The 18015-nt window shown below is 36.3% G+C and overlaps 1 protein-coding gene across 4 annotated transcripts in view; it reads left to right on the forward strand.

Annotated features, from left to right (window-relative positions):
- Positions 1-1629: 1629 nt before the first annotated feature.
- Ufsp1 (UFM1 specific peptidase 1) overlaps positions 1630-18015 on the forward strand; it is a 36387-nt gene continuing 20001 nt past the window's right edge. For 2 of the 4 annotated variants that reach the window (XM_089086119.1, XM_089086123.1), the window contains exon 1: positions 4765-4824. The gene's annotated coding sequence lies outside the window, so the exon portion shown is untranslated. Of the gene's footprint in view, positions 1663-4764; positions 4825-5179; positions 5293-18015 lie in introns of those variants that run through there. The other 2 variants (XM_089086122.1, XM_089086120.1) reach the window with 2 other exon arrangements.

An 18015-nucleotide genomic window follows, 5' to 3' on the forward strand; every position in this document is an offset into this window, starting at 1 on the left:
AAAAAAAACAGGGAAGACTTAGGCTACCAAAACTTCAACTTTTTAAATACTCATTCACAAAGGAATAAGAATTCCACCTCCGATTTAATTGAGCTCTATCCATCTACATGCATAAAATTGTCTAGTAACGAATATTTTTCCAAATTTGTTACTTCTACACAAAAGGAATTTATTCTAAAAAGAGAAAAAAAAATACTAATGTCAGGCTTGAAGCCTTTCGTCAACAGTTGATCCATAATCCCAAATCATGATCCCATCCTGTCATTAGGGGAGAGGGGACCTGGAATAAAGTTATACTTTTCAAGCTGCAGGACTGAAAGAATACCGTTCAGTTTCATATGCATGACTTGTGCATAAGGATGTACATTTCTTTTCTTAAGGATACCCTAAACAGTCAATCATTTTGATCAAAAGCATGCGTCAATCAATTGATTAAAGCATGATTGACCATCTAGGAACCTGTTTGACGCTTGAATCAAGCGTTGACGGTGTTTGATAGAAAGTTTGAATGACTCAATCGGTTACTAGATGGTCAATCATGCTTTAGTCAATTAATTGACGGAAGATTTTGATCAAAATGATTGACCGTCTAGGGTGTCCTTTAGTCTCGGTAAGCTACATTACTTCACCGTTAGATAATACCACATATCATTTGAATAGAAAAATTGTATAGGATGCTTTCTCTTTTAGATCCACAGATATATAATCAAGAGTCTTTCTGTCTGTTTTTCTATTTAATTGTTTATTCGTTCATCCAATGGTATCTTCAGTAATATCATACATATTTATTACATCAAAGAACTTGACAGACAACAAGTACAAAAAAGGAAAAAGAACAGGATGTATGCTCTGTTGTGAAGATCGAAAAAATCGTCCCTCAGCAGAAAATTTGAAGTCACCTTGATCCCCGTCCCAGAAAAACTATCCCTGAAAGTTCTGAATCAATGGCCTAGCCATTAAAAAAAAATCAGGGAAGACTTACCGAAACTTCGACTTTTTAAATACTCATTCACGAAGGAAAAAGAATTCCACCTCCGATTTAATTGAGCTTTATCCATCTACATGCATAAAATTGTCTAGTAACGAATATTTTTCCAAATTTGTTACTTCTACACAAAAGGAATTTATTCTAAAAAGTGAAAAAAAATACTAATGTCAGGCTTGAAGCCTTGACGCCAAGATCCATACGAATCAGTGATGCCAGGTGCCTGACTTTAGATAGTGCACCAAGGGAAGCGAAAAAGCGCCTTCGGCGCATTTTCGCTATATATTATTTTTTAGGTGGAGTTTAAAATTCAGGGGAAATTAGATCTTGCAGGGATGAGTGCAAAAAAAAAAAAAAAAAAAAAAAAAAAAAAAAAAAAACAACCAGAAATTCAGAGACAATGCTACCAGATAGCGTGAATTTTGCTTTCAGAATACTAGAACTCAAAATTGGTAGGATTCAGTCTACATTGACAGATTTTGGCTCCATATGCGAAACCTGGAACAGTGAAGCATTTTCGACTGATTACATGCGCTTTTGTGGTCGAAATTTTCTGCTCTCAGTCTCTGGCTTGACAAGAAAGATATTTTCCTTAGTTTTTTGGCATGTCAGAGAATTAAATAAAAAATGGAATTAAAGAAGATCTAACAAAAATAAAATACTTGCCAACATCTAAGGTGGTATTTTACGTTACTTTCTGGCTAATATGCTGAATTATTCCCTATCAACAATAGATTGTGATTAAAGCACTAAAAAAAGAAAACGGTACTCAGTATACTGAGATCTTGCAATATAAATTAGTTATACAAAAACGTGAAATTTCAAAGGCGCATTTGATAAAGATAACTAATAGATAGGATTTTCTAATGTAGAACTAAAGAGAATCATGATCCCTTAAGGTCATATCTCTCCAAAATATAATTTAGGTAAGTGACATCAAAGTTTACTTCTTTATACAATTTTTTTCTGACATTGCAATTCTAAGCTTCAAAACGGTATAAATTCTCAAACTTTGTTATGAGAACAAAATGTTTCGTAGCTTTCAAAATATAAATTAGAACGACCAAGTCAAAGATAAGAAATTAGATCGGCCATTATTAATGCAACTATCAATAAAATTACAGGCTAAAGATAATCTTCTGAGATTTTGTCATGAAACAGAAGCCAAAGACATACATATGAGACAGAATTGTACTTGGCAAGGTCCTTCAACAGTTCCAATTGTTATTTTATTTGTGTTTTCCTTGTAATTAACTTCGAATTAGTTTTGTACATTTTTAATCATATATTGTACTGATCTTCGACTAGTATTCAAGATCATTTTCAAAGTTAAACAGCAAACCATCCTTCTATATCGCCCAAAATTTACTCAAGAGTTTCATGTTCATTTTAATTGTCACTGGATGGTTTTTGATGTCATATGTGTTAATGGTAAATCTATTCAGCATAATGGGTGTAGGATCAAAGTCCCTGCAGCACTTTCCCTGGCGATTTAGCCAAAGTCGGATGGTCACAATAGAGTTAATCATTTTCATCTGCATCCTGTTTCGAATTTTGTTCTTGATTAAATAAAAAAACAAGTTTTTTAACTGAAAGTGAGGAGCGATAGTAAAACTTAAAACGAACAGAAATTATTCTATATATGAAAGGGGCTGCCCCTCCTTAACCCCTCGCTCTTTACGCAATTTTTTTTTATTGTTTTAAAAAACAAAGTTGTGAGACAGAGTCAAACTTTAGCGTAAAGAGCGAGGGGTTGAGGAGGGGGCAGCCCCTTTGCCATATTTCATGAAATTCCACATTTCATTTTTGCAGATAGGAGCTTGAAACTTCTATAGCAGGGTTCTCTGATACGCTGAATCTGATGGTGTGATTTTCATTAAAGTTATATGACTTTTAGGGGGTGTTTCCCTCTTTTGATGAAACTTATATATTTGAAATCAGCATAAAAACCTGATTCTTTTGATGTCGGAATCAAAATTCTGTTTTTAGAGTTTCGGTTACTATTGAGCCGGGTCGCTCCTTACTTACAGTTCGTTACCACGAACTATTTGACAAGATTCATAATAGAAAACACTCTCTCGACAAAAGGATTTCTGATGGGTAAGCTTACAGAAGCTTGAGCTATGTCGAACAAAGGTCAGCTTTTCCCACTCTTTTCTGTATTTTTTTTTTGAAATTTGACCAATTTCCCATTTGGTTTTTCACGCTAAGGATAATGCACGCTTTGATAATTGGAAATTTAGGTTGTCATGGAGTCTGGAATGCGATATGAGAATCCCTACGGGGTTCTGAAAATTGCAATTGTATTTATAGACTGATTCCTGAATCTGTCAGTAGAAGTTGTCAGTAAGCACTCGACTTTAAATTTGAGTTTTGTCATTGTTATTGTGAAGGTAAAATGCGCCCACTTTGCGCCGAATTTTATGACATGCACCGAATCGGGGCAATGCGCCAATTTGAAAAATTCAATGCGCAATTAACTCAAAAAAGCGCCCAAATGGTGCAAATGCGCACCGCCTGGCAACTATGATACGAATGCTATACCGCTTGCACTATCCAGGCTCGATATTTGACTATACGCCACTTTTGTATTAATGTATACCAAAAACAGGTACAGATTTTCAAATGAAAGCAAGGTTTTGGCACCATAAGCTCCTATGGGACTTAAAATTTATGCTTGGCTAAGTGACGAGATATAAAAAAAAAACACAAGGTGTTGCCGGGTTGTCATAATGGTGTATCTGCAATATCTCAGAAATGGCTTAGTGCATACTTTCAAGAAATGTTAGGGGGTGGGGTTAAATGGAAACTGAATTATGAATTGGAGGAAAGGGCAAAGCTAAATCAAAAGATAGAATCAAGAGGCAAATAGGAGCGGGTAGAAAGGAATCCAAAGAAGACGTATAGGTCCAGGTTATCAATAAACCATATATGTGATATCTCGGGAACATGTCAGTAGAAACTTCTGGTAGTTTAGGAAAAAATGGGGAGGGGCAGGGGGACTTTAAATTTTGTGTCGGGGAGAAGGAGCGGCTAAAACTGCGCGTCTCCTATATGCATTTTATAGTAAATTTGAATATAAAATTTAATTAAAAAAAAACTAGGTTAATGAAGAATTTTGACTCAATATTCTAATTTTATCCAAAATTCAAAGTCCATATCTTAAAGCTTAAGCAGAAAAACTGACAAAAAAAGATACAAATATTCTTATTATACATAGAAGACTATGCCAATTTAAATTACGTATATAAAAAAGAAACAGAGCTTAGTTTTATTCAATTTTGTCCATAAAAGAAATTTTCAAAGAAAAGTAAAGAGCTATATCAAAACCAAATGCGAGCGAATCCGGTCATATAATAGTTCAAACTTAAAAAGATTAGAAATTACTATCAACGAGTAAAGAACACCCAAAACGCTCATAAATCAAAATAGATAGTTAAGATAAACTTAAAACGTGCAAAAATTACCACAAAACAGAAGTAGAACTAAAGCCTCCTAAGCCTGCTAACGGCCGGAGCGTCAACCGCGCTTTACTTAAAACAAAGTATATTCCAATATTTTTTTTTATAGCATTAATAAATGAAAATTTACTGAAAATTCCAGGAATGAACCAAGAATTTGTTTTCTTTTTTCAAAAGTTCAATTTCCTTAAAATCTCACTTCTCCGAATGTATTAAACTTACTTTTCAAGATTGCCTTCAATTCTAGCAAAAAGTGTTCAATTATAATATTTTGTCTAACGCTATAAAAGTGCCATCTATAAAAAATGTAATATCAAGAGGAAATTCATTTTTGTGACAGGCAGCGACTGCTTCATTCAATAGTTGATATTGCTTTTAGTAAGTAACGGAACAGACTATGCTTTTATTTATTTGGTTCTCGATTGCTGATATTTCCTAACAATGTCCGAAACTTAAATTAGAATATTCGTAATGTATATATAGATGCCTCTGATTGAAAACCAACTTCACTGTAGTGTAGCACCACCAGTGGATAAGCCCGGTTTTTATTTGGTGTTTTACAGAGACAAAGCAAAAAGAAAACCGATAGCAATTTGAAAAAATTTATTGCTTTTTCAATCCATATACGGATTTTCGGTTGCTTTGTCCTTGAAACGCTAAATGAAACTTCGGCTTATCTATTGGGTCTACATTTTCATCACTATAATAACTAGCTACTAATTTTAAGTATGTCCAAGGCTAAGTAACTACGTAACACTCCGAGGGCATCCAAGGTTATTTTTTGATATAATTTGATTAAAGAATAAGGAAAAACAAGGAAAAGGAGACCATTTTCAAGTGTGCCAGGTAATTATTTGTAGAGAAATTTCAAACTCCCTACCTTATAGGGGCACTAATTCACAAATATGTAGATAGGGGACAGGAACTTGTCTTCTGTTTTTCAAAAGAAGATGCAAAAAAGAACTATTTCAAAATAAAAGGGGACACTGTATTCTTTTTATTTGTCCAATGAAAATAATTTTTTTTTTCAAAATCTATGGTGGAACAATCCCTCCCCTCCTCCCTTTCCAACTAGTGCCCATGCTTAATTATAATATTCACCACTATCAATATAAACTCTCATACAAGTGACATAATTAAATGTCAGTAAAATACACACAAAATTTATTTAAACCTTATCTTCCTCTTGAAATGGCAGATAACACTGAAAGGGTCTGGATAATACGTCTCTCTAGGTCTGAAACTAACGAACGCATTAAGTTAATATATGAACGTATATTTGTGTAATAATGGACGTCTAAGGTCAAATCTGCTCAAATGATCAGGTAAACTAAAATTATGTCAATCCTTGATCCTTCAAAAGCAAGTCTAACTGTGTCCATCTCTTACACTATTAAATAATATTAATCTCAAAATAATTGATCGATAATCAGTAATGCACTAATCAGAGGCAACGCTGTAGCGTTGCCTATAGTAAAGGCCATACGGCCCCATTGTTTTATTTTTTTTTCACAGAGGCACTTCATATGGAAGTGGTCGTCGTAAAAACTTCAAAGTGGGCTCATTTTATCGGAAATCGAGAGTTCTAGTGCCATTTTTAATATTCGAAAGTGACTGGAGGGAACTAGCCCCCCCCCACGCCCATAATTCCCCTAAAAATATCCAATCCAAATTTTGAGATAACCATTTTGTTCAGAGTAGTTGATTTCCTGAGAGAAAATATATTTTGAGGAGGATACTCCCCCACAACCCTCAGGGCAAGGGTTTTAAGTTATGCCCTGGGGGCATATAAGGTTTTTATAGAAAGCGTTGTCGTAGAAACTTCAAAACAGGCTCATTCGATTCGACATTAAAGAGCTAGTGCCCTTTTTAATAGTCGAAAGGGATTGGACTGTAACTAGCCCCCCTCCCCCCCCCCACGCCCATCATTTCCCCAAACACATCCAATCAAAATTTTGAGATAGTCATTTTATTCAGCGTAGTTGATTTCCAGATAGAAAATGTATTTTTGAGGATACTTCCCCACAACCCTCAGGGCAAGGGTTTTAAGTTATGCCCTGGGGGCATATAAGTTTTTTATAGAAGGCGTTATCGTAGAAAATTCAAAACAGGCTCATTCGATTGGAAATTAAAGAGCTAGTGCCCTTTTTAATAGTCGAAAGGGATTGGGTGTAACTAAACCCCCCCCCCCTCCCGACGCCCATCATTTCCCCAAACACATCCAATCAAAATTTTCAGATAGCCATTTTGATCAGCGTAGTTGATTTCCAGATAGAAAATATATTTTTGAGGAAGACACTCCCCCACAACCCTCAGGGCTAGAGTTTCAAAATATGCCCTGAGGGCATATTAGGTTTTATAGAAGGCGTTGTCGTAGAAAGTTCAAAACAGGCTCATTCGATTGGAAATTAAAGGGCTAGTGCCCTTTTTAATAGACGAAAATGATCGGAGGGCAACTTGCCCCCCCCCCACGTCCATCATTCCCCCAAACACATCCAATCAAAATTTTGAGATAGCCATTTTGTTCAGCGTAGTTGATTTCCAGATAGAAAATATTTTTTTGAGGAGGACATTCCCCTGCAACCCTCCGGGCAAGGGTTTTAAGTTATGCCCTTGGTGGCATATACGGTTTTTATAGAAGGCGTTGTCTTAGAAACTTCAAAACAGGCTCGTCTGATTTGAAATTCAAAGGGCTAGTGCCCTTTTTGATAGTCGAAAATGATTGGAGGGCAACTAGCCCCCCCCCCATGCCCATCATTCCCCCAAGCACATCCAATAAAAATTTTGAGATATCCATTTTGTTCAGCGTAGTTGATTTCCAGATAGAAAACATATTTTTGAGGAGGATACCCCCACAACCCTCAGGGCAAGGGTTTTAAGTTATGCCCTGGGGGCATATAAGGTTTTTATAGAAGGCGTTGTCGTAGAAACTTCAAAACAGGCTCATTCGATTGGCAATTAAAGGGATAGTGCCCTTTTTAATAGTTGAAAATGATTGGAGGGCAACTAGACCCCCCCCCCCCACGCACATCACTCCCCCAAACACATCCAATCAAAATTTTTAGATAGCCATTTTGTTCAGCGTAGTTGATTTCCAGATAGAAAATATATTTTTGAGGAAGATACTCCCCCACAACCCTCAAGGCAAGGGTTTTAAGTTATGCCCTGGGGGCACATAAGGTTTTCATAGAAGGTGTTGTCTTAGAAACTTCAAAACAGGCTCATTTGATTGGAAATTAAAGGGCTAGTGCCCTTTTTAATAGTCAAAAGTGATTGGAGTGTAACTAGCCCCCTCCCTTCCCACGCCGATCATTTCCCCAGGCATTTTGTTCAGCGTAGCTGATTTCCAGATAGAAAATATGTTTTTGAGGAGGACACTCCCCCACAACCTTCAGGGCAAGGGTTTTAAGATATGACCTGGGGGCATATAAGGTTTTTATAGAAGGCCTTGTCGTAGAAACTTCAAAAAAGGCTCATTCGATTGGAAATTCAAAGGGAGAGTGCCTTTTTTAATATTCGAAAGTGATTGGAGGGCAACTGCCCCCCCCCCACGACTATCATTTCCCCAAACACATCCAATCAAAATTTTGAGATAGCCATTTCGTTCAGCATAGTTGATTCCCCGATAGAAAATATATTTTTGAGGAGGACACTCCCCCACAGCCCTCAGGGCAAGGGTTGTCAGTTATGCCCTAGGGGAATATAAGGCTTTTATAGAAGGCGCTGTCGTAGAAACTTAAAAAAGGCTCATTCGATTGGAAATTCAAAGGGCTAGTGCCCTTTTTAATATTCGAAAGTGATTGGAGGGCAACTAGCCCCCCCCCCCGACGCCCACCTTTTCGCCAAACACATCCAATCAAAATTTTGAGACAGCCATTTTTTTTTTTTTTTTTTTTTTTTTTTTTTTTTTAAATTCCCACCTCCTCTCCTCTTGGTGACTTTCAAATTTTCTTTAACAATATCTCATAATTTATATAATGTCACCTACTCTTTTCTTAAAAAAAAACTTCTTCAAAAAAATCCATAGGCCTATATTAAATTAATATAAAATTGAGCATTCCAAAATATATCAGGTTATAAAAATAGAGGTATACTACATTTCAAATTTCATATACCTTTTAGGTTCATGCGATATCTCAGGCTGCCCTTCCCCCTTAGGGCACCCCTTCCATCGTTAATTTAAATTACACTTTTAAAATCCTTTTTTATCAACCAGTATTTAACCCTATCTCTACTTTCATGGTAAACCAATCCCCCAAAATAAAAATATAAAAAAAAAAAAAAAAAAAAAGAGAAAGAGAAATGAAAAACTCAACCTTTACAAAAAAAATACTAATCGGTATAATTTAACCTTATTCCTTCGCTTCATTTCCTTTACCTTTATTACTCATCTTACCTTTCCCCTTTGGCTGCTCAATTCTCTTTAAACTTTATCTTTATCCTACTTTTAAAACTTCTCAAATCCCTTTAAAACTTTATCTTTATCCTACTTTTAATACTTATTTCACCATTTTATTAATGGTGACACATTAATGTAGAGACAGCCATTTTATTAAACATAATTTTAAGTTCTGGAAATTAGGTCTTTGAGGATGACAACTGCCCCACAGCCCTCAGGGCACGAGTTGTAATTTAAGGATTCTCCGAATCCTTCCAAATATTTCTTATGGAAGGGATGCTCGTATACTTTGGAGAGGTCTCATTTGACTGAAAATTGAAAGTTCTTGTTCACTTTTTAAGAGTCAAAAGAGATTGGGGTGTGACTAGCCCCCTCCCTCCTCCACGCCCTAAATGCATCAGATAAAACTTTTGAGATAGATATTTTGTTAAAATAGTTCAAAGTTCTTATGACAAAAAACTCCCGTGTCGACACAGCCCACCAGGCCCGGGGGTAGGCGTTGTAAGTTATGCCCTGGGGCATAACTTATTAAAGGGGGTTTATAACTTATGGGAAGGCGTTTTGTATGGGAAGAACACATAGGAAATATATTATAATTATCCAATTATAAGGTTAAAATACATACTCTGAGATAGATGCAGAATTGCTTTGGCACACAAATTCCTATTAAGGTCATTTCCAAACAGTCGTGATCCCTTTGTGTCAGCAAGTGAAATGGTCTAAACCCCCTTATTGGAGCTATTTTTTCAATCCATTCATTGTTGTCAATTGCTGTCCACAAGTTATTCAAGCTTTCTATTGTTCATATATAAGGTTTTTATCAAAGAGGTAATCGTACAGACTTTGAAAAAAGCCTCATATTCTTTAATAGTAATTTCTGGTCGTTTTTAGTTTGAATTTTAACAGGTATTTGTATCTCCTGAGCTTAAGTTTAAAATGACCTTTACTTTTCTTTGAAAAACTTATTTTTCGGACAGTTTTTTTTAATTAATATCTATCAAAGGCAATGTATTACTGTTGTTTCAATAAAGAGTAACATGCCTTCAATATACTATTTTTTTTGTCAAAGAATTTGCATGGAAAATTTTAATTGCTGAAACATGTGAAAGTGCTCATTCAGTAAAAAATTCAGAGTTCTAATGGTCTTTTTAAGGGTCAAGACTCATTGGAGGGTAACCAGCATCTTTCAATTTATTGTCCCGGGTGCATCCAAAGCCTCCCATGGTATGGGTTCAAAATTTTAAGATATCGGTTTTATTCAGAAGTTTCAAAAAGTATAAAATGCCTGCCTCTAGGGTTGACGTGACCCCTACTACCCCAGAAGTAGCAACCCTAATTATTGGAATTAGCCGTTGTGTAGAGATAGGTTTTAACAAAAAATATGGGGTTATTTGGTCTCGGCTGTCCGATCAGATGCTCAGGCCTTAGAGGCCTCAAAAGTGATAGCCTTACTTTTATTTATGGTAATATCTGTTCGTTCTAAGTTTGGATTATCATAGAAATTTACTTCTGCGGGTTATAGAGATGAATACGAATCTTTAGTTTTTTCTGATTTGCTTTGGAAAAGTCTTTTATAAGAAAATTAGAAAAAATTGCCAACAAGCAATATGAATTTTAAGGAATTTAACTAAGTCAATTCAAAAATGCATGTACGAGAATCCCCCATACTCAAACACATTAAAAAAATAAAATAAAAATAAAATAAACCTTGGAAAGTTTTTCCTCTAGATGACCGAACCAAAAAACAAATCTTGGAAATAGCAGGTCCCTTACCTATACAAAGAAGAGAATATTGATAAAAGTTAACACATAATAGACTCGTGAAACTAACTAGACGGATTTTTAATTTTATACAATTTAAATTTTTATGTACATAAAATTGTTTTTTATGTAATTTAAATCAATTCAATTTTTAATAGTTTAACTAAAAAGCAAGTAAAATATTCAACCAGTAATGATTTTAATAATTGTTCTGAAACGAATAATGACCTTACGAACAAAGGTCAGAACGGTTTAAGTGCTGGGAAAAGTAAACAAACTGCAGCTAGGCGTACAACCATAAGAATCCATTCAATATATAGTTCATAAATTGGTTGATGAACTTGAGAGATTTAATTATGGGTTATGAGCCAGGGGTTAGGTGACCTATATTGATTTGCTCAAGTATAAATATATTCTTCATTTTTTGGTAGATTTCCATTGATTTTTGAGGAGACGAATAGTACCCTTAAAGACATTCATTTTTGTCAGTGAATGGAAGTGTTATTTAAGATGTGAGTTTAATTACTACTTATTTATTTATATTTATTTTCTTTTGTTTTTTCTCTCTCTTCGTGTGATAGTTTTGTTGCATTTCGATGTATATTATTTTTTAAAGAACATTTTCTCTCTCTCTCTTTATTTCCGTTGATAAAGGATCCCGGACGTAGGGCCAAAATATTCGTCGTGTTTTTTAATTAAATATTTATTTTGTTGTTATTTACTCACTGCTTTAATAAGATTGAAACCCGTTTTTCTTGCTTAATTTTTTGAGCAAAACTTTTAACAAGATTGAACCTTAAAAGAAAAGAAATTGTATAAATAATAATAAAAGCACGAGTATTTTGGCTTCATATCCAAAAACCTTATAAACTAGGAAAAAAAGTAAAAACATAAGAAAACTAACATAAGCTTAAACAAACTAACTCTTGCATAAAAAGATAGGAAAAAACAGAAGGGCTAAAAAAAAGAAAATAAAAACTAAAGAAACACGCATCATATCCAAAAAACCTTATCAACTAGGAAAAAGAGTAAAAACATAAGAAAAAAATAGCTTAAACAAACTAGCACTTGCATAAAAAGATAGAAAAAACACAGGGGCTAAAACAATAAAAGCGAAAGAAACACGCATCTAGTTAACTATAATTGATATTGTGAAACAAATCCACGTCATCAGCAAAAACAAAAGGCAGGGTGGCTTTTATATAACAGTGTGTATGCTCAAGTTATCTTCCGAAATGAATAGTAGAAAAATAAACTAATGTTTTTATTTAAAACCAAATAGTTTTTTGTTTTTTTTTTCTTTAAAATTTCACTCTCATCAAAATTTTTACCCGTTTTTCAGTATTTTCACCTCATTGAATTATAAATGGAAATGTTATGTGGTCTCAGAAACTGCCTACGCATGGTTAGAACCAAATTTAGGTCTTGTTGAAATAATTTTTTTTTGTTTAGAACTTTCGAAAGAAGCGGGAAATTATACGTTAATGTGCTCCTGCTTTCCTAAGCACCTATTATGAGAACAAATCATGTATGAGCACCTTATTTTGCATGAGTATCTACCATTTACCCAATTTACAAATTATCATCGCATTTCAATCAATAGGAATGATCAAGAAATAATTGAATCTGTACAGATTTATTATTCTTACCTATCGCACTCAAATACATAAAAAAAAGAATTCCAGGAAGTTGGAGCAGTACTTAATTTTTCAATGCTATTGTACAAACAGAAAAACTTCTAAGACTATATTTTGTCTACATTAAAGAGAAAATGACACTCTAGCTTTTAGGGGGTTAGAGGGCTTAGGGAATGGTAGCCCTTCTCTTGTTTTGCGGTAATTTCTGTTAATTTTAAGTTTGGATTGTCACATTACTTCTGAATGTGGCTCTTTAATTTAGTAGAAGGAAAAGAAAATCTAACCAATGTTTCCTTGTACCAAAACAACGTGTCATCAGCATTAAAAAGAGAAAACAGTTTTAATATCTTTAGACCTGAGAATCAATAAATTGCTTTGTCGCTAACTTCCAAAAACTTGGCTACATTTTGTCCATAAACTTGGCTACAGCCATGACCTGGCTACATTTTGTCCATAAAGGCTCATGTTTAAATCGCTTTTCAATCGTGGATGTTCAATCAGGTTCTGAGTAGCTCGTACATCTTCCAAAAAAGGTGCATGACGTTACAAAAACGTTGCAAAAATGTTAGCACGTACATCTTCTCAAAATGAACTATACCTAAAGATTAATCAGAGGCAATGCTATAGCGTTGCCTATACTAAAGGCGATACGGCTCCAATGTTTTATTATTTTTTTTCCCAGAGACACTTCATATGGAAGAGGTGTAAGCACGCCTCCCGCTAGATTTTTCGTGATAAATATGAACTTTATGAACTTTTGACCACAAAAATATGAACTTTATGAACTGTTTATTGAGCTTTTTATTAACCGATTATGAGCCTAAATTTACAATATGTGCACCACAGAGACTGTCCGTGAACACAAACAGCGGCAGTTAGTGTTTTCATCACTGGTGCACATATTCTTCTTGTTTTTGTTGTTTTTTTCATGAGTTTTTAATACAACAGTACAAAATACACCCGTACAAAATACTCCATTCTACTTGTTCCTTTTGGTAAAATATGACGAAATTAAGGACGACTTTCGTTTGTTTACCCTGCTCCGTATCAGATCAACCTCTCTGGCTGCCTTATCTTCTTCGCGCATCTTAACGGCTCAAAGCCCCGATCCTACTTTCTACAAAGTCTTTGGTATCTATGGCTTTTTTTAGCTTCTCATTAGCTTTTTGAAGAAGCCTTTCTGCTACATGTCTCTTCTCCTTTTCAACTGACTTCTTCTCAATCAATCCTTTTTCAGGGTATTCAATGATCTTCTTCCCAGATAATATCCTCTTTTTTCCTCTTCTTCTCTTGCCTTCTTCTCTTCTTCTTCTTTCCTTTTGAACTCCTCTTCAGCATGTTTAGATGGCTCAGTTTCCGGGTACAGTTTATATCTCTGACACGCATTTCGTCCCCAAATTCAACAGCTCTATGGTAATAGGGAGTAACTCGGGCCTGTTCTCAAACTTATTTAGAGCGTCATAGACTATCAGTCTAGAATTGAGCATTTTCACTTTCATCAATGAATTTTCCTCGGGCATGATCCGTCCTGACCGGGAAAAATCACGTTCAACGTCAACGTTCCCATGCGAATGCAGAGAGCTGCTTTTACTATCTTTGAAACAAAGGGATATTCTGTCTGTCCTTGATAGTTTTTCAGACTAAAACCGAGTTCCACAAAACATCAATCGTCGATGAAGTCATGTTCTTAGGCAAACTCGGTTCCAGCTGGAGCAAGTTCCATTCATCACTGGCAGCTTCAGTATTCACAAGGAAAAGCATAAATCCAACGATTTTCACAAAGTCGTTTGTTCTTGTCTCCGGAGTTGAATCATCCAGCCACAGCCACCGGAAATGCTGAAGGGCACTTTGACTTAGTGATTTCTCTTCAATATGGCGGCAAGCGACCAGGTAAGCAGTTCTGGCACTACTCCTGAAGCTCAGAGCATCAACTTTTTGTACCTTCGACATGCATTCTTCCACGAGGTGACCGCATGCTACTTTATCAGATTTAAGAAAATCCCCGCTTGAATGGGAGAGCTCAGAACAAGTTTTTTTTCCTTCTGAATATCAGTCAAAGCACATTGCTTGACAAAACTGCTGGCGGTCATCATTAGTGTCAATGCATATCATCATACAGAATGTGGATAGGTGGTTCTTTACGTTGAAACAACTCTGTGAACTGAGCAAATAGGTTTCCAAAAAATATGACAAAGAGAACTAATGCCTTGGTTGTGGTACATTCGAGACTGCAAGATATCTCTTGGTATCCCCTGGACTTCATCGATTCTGGTCTTTTCTTAGGGATGAATTTCAGGACATACTCACCGAGAGCATCCCATTACTCATCAAGTCTCTCAGCTGAAACAAGGTTTAGCCATCGAAACGAGGGTTAGCCATCGACTTGGCACATTTTTCAGCAAATGATGTGGAGGAAGCTCCACATCTTCACAAAACATGCAGTGTTACAGTTTGATACGTTTTAAATAGAACTCTTGCACATTTGCTTCGCTTGTCCTTTACAAAGAAAAAGACAACAACCACAAGTGCTTTCCATCTGATGGCAAGAAAAATATGAACTATATGAATGTTTTTTCTAAATTAATTAACAAAACTTTTTCCACAAAATAAGTTTTTCAAAGAAAAGTAAAAAACTCCATTAAACAAATAATGAGCAAAAATAAAATCAAATAATCTACCAAGCGTGAAACTACCATAAATCAGCATAGATAAATAAATGAAACCCAAAATGAGCAGAAATTACAATAAATAACCGACAACACTTCCTATAAACACCTTATATGGCCCCAGGGCATAAATTACAACTCTTACCTTAAGGGCTGTGAGGGTGGTTGTCATCCTCTAAGACCTAGTTTCCAGAACTTTCAACTACGTTACACAAAATGTCTATCTCAAAATTTTGATTGGACGTGTCTGGGAAATTGGTGGGCATGAGAGGGGCGTTAGTCTTTCTCCAATCACTTTCAACTATTAAAAAAGGCACTAGCTCTTTCAATTTCCAATCAAATGAGCCCTTTTAAAGTTTCTACAACAACCCTTTCAATTAAAACCTTATATGCCCGCAGGGGATAGCTTACAACCCTCGCCCTGAGGGCGGGGGGGGGGGGGGGTTGTCATCCTCACATACCTAATTTCCAGATCTCTCTACTACGTTGAACAAAATAGATATCTGAAAATTTTGATTGGATATGTTTGGGAGAATGGTGGGCGTGAGAGAGGGGTCATCACTTTCTACTATTAAAAAGGGCACTATCCCTCTTAATTTCCAATTGAATGAGCCCCTTTTGAAGTTTTTACGACAACCCTATCATTAAAAACCTTATATGCCCCCTGGGCATAACTTACAACTTTGCCCTGGGGACTCTCGGGGGTTTGTCATCCGTAAATACATAATTTCCAGATTTTTCAACTATGTTAAACAAAATGGCTATCTCTACGCTTTGATTGAATGTCTTTGGGGAAATGGAGGGCGTGAGAGGGGGGTTAATTACTATCCAATCACTTTCGACTATTATAAAGGGTAATTTCAATTTCCAATCAAATGAGTCCCTTTTAAAATTTCTACAACAACTTTCTATATAAACCTTATATGCCCTTAGGGCATAAATTACAACCCTTGCACTGAAAGCTCTGATGGGGTTTTTATCCTAAAACACTTAATTTCCAGAACTTTCGACTACGTTGAACAAAATCGATATCTCAAAATTTTGATTGGATGTGTTTGGAGAAATGGTGGGCGTGAGAGGGGGTTAGTTGCCCATTTCAATAAAAACCTTAAAAGCCCCAAGGGCATAACTTATAACCCTTGCCCTGAAGACTATGGGGAGAGTCTCCTGCTCAAAGGTATAATTTCCTGAACTTTAAACTTCGTGGAGCAAAATAGCTATCAAGAAATTTTGATCGGGTATGTTTGGGGAAATGGTGGGCGTGGAAGGGGTGTTTGTTGCCTTCCAATCACTTTCGACTATTAAAAAGGGCACTAGCCATTTCAATTTCCAATCGAATGAGTCATTTTTGAAGTTTCTACGACGACGCGTTCAGTAAAAACCTTATAAGCCCCCAAGGCATAACTTACAACCCTTGCCCTGAGGGCTGTGGGGGAGTGTCCTCTTCAAAAACATAGTTTCTATCTGGAAATCCAAAACACTGAACAAAATGCCTATCTAAAAAATGTGATTGGATGTGTCTGGGGAAAACCTGGGCGAAAGAGGGGGTCTAGTTTACCTCAAATCAATTTTAACCATTAACAAGGGCACTGTACAGTTGTATTTACAATCGAATAAGCCCTTTTTCAAGTTTCTTCGAGAAAACTTCAATAAAAACTCATAAGCCCCCGGGGTACAACTTATAACCCTTGCCCTGAAGACTGTTTGGGGGAGTTTCCTTCTCAAAGGTATAAATTCCGGAATTTTGACTGCGTGGAATAAAATAGCTGTCTTAGAATTTTGATTGGATGTGTTTGGGGAAATAGTGGGCGTGGAAGGGGTGCTAGTTGCCTTCCAATTACTTTCGACTATTAAAAAGGGCACAAGCCATTTCAATTTCTAATCAAATGAGCCCTTTTTGAAATTTCTACGACAACGCGTTCTATGAAAACTTTATATGCCCCCAGGGCATAACTTAAAACCCTTGTTCTGAGGGCTGTGTGGGGGCTGTCATCCTCAAAGACCTAATTTCCAGAACTTAAAACTACGTTGAACAAAATGGTTATCTCAAAATTTTGCTTGGATGTGTTCGGGGGAATGATGGGCGTGGGGGGGGGGCTAGTTGCCCTCCAATCACTTTCAACTGTTAAACAGGTCACTCGCCCTTTGAATGTCCACCCGAATTAGCCTGTTTAGACGTTTCTACAACAACGCCTTCACTAAAACCTTATATACCTCGAGGTCATAAGTTATGACCTTGCCCTGCGGGTTGGGGGGGGGAGTGTCCTCCTCAAAAAATAATTTCTATCTGCAAATAAACTAGGCTGAAGAAAATGGTTATTTCAAAATGTTGATTGGATGTGTTTTGAAGAATGATGGGCGTGGGGGGGGATAGCTGCCCTCCAGTCACTTTCAACTATTAAAAAGGGCACTTGCCCTTTGAATTTTCAATCGTATGAGCTTGTTTTGAAGTTTTTACGACAACGTCTTATTTAAAAACTTTATATGCCCCCAGGGCATAAATTAAAACCCTTGCCCTGAGGGCTATGGGGGATTGTACTCCTCAAAAACATATTTTCTATGTGGAAATCAACTACGCTGAACAAAATGGCTATCTCCAAATTTTGATTGGATTGGATGTATTTGGGGGAATGATGGGCGTGGGGGTGGGGTGGGGCTAGTTGCCCTCCAATCACTTTCGACTATTAAAAAGGGTACTAGCTCTTTGAATTTCCAATCGAATGAGCCTGTTTTGAAGTTTCTACGAAAACGACTTCTATAAAAACCTTATATGCCCCCAGGGCTTAACTCAAAACCCTTGCCCTGAGGGTTGTGGGTAAGTGTCCTCCTAAAAAAAATATTTTCTATCTGAAGATCAACTAGCCTGCGCTGAACAAAATGGCTATCTCAAACTTCTGATTGGATGTGTTTGGGGGAATGATGGGCGTGGTGGGGGGGTTTAGTTGCCCTCCAATCACTTTCGAATATTTAAAACGGCACTAGCCACTCCATTTTCAATCTATTGAGTCCTTTTCAAAGTTTCTACGACAAATCCTTCGATGCGAAGCGCCCGGGTGGAGAAAAAAAAAACACATTGTGGCAACATCAATCTTTCCTTAGAAAGTAC

Source organism: Artemia sp. Qi Xiang Cuo, chromosome 3, assembly GCF_049724085.1.
Source record: "Artemia sp. Qi Xiang Cuo chromosome 3, ASM4972408v1, whole genome shotgun sequence".
Lineage (NCBI taxonomy): Eukaryota > Metazoa > Arthropoda > Branchiopoda > Anostraca > Artemiidae > Artemia > Artemia sp. Qi Xiang Cuo.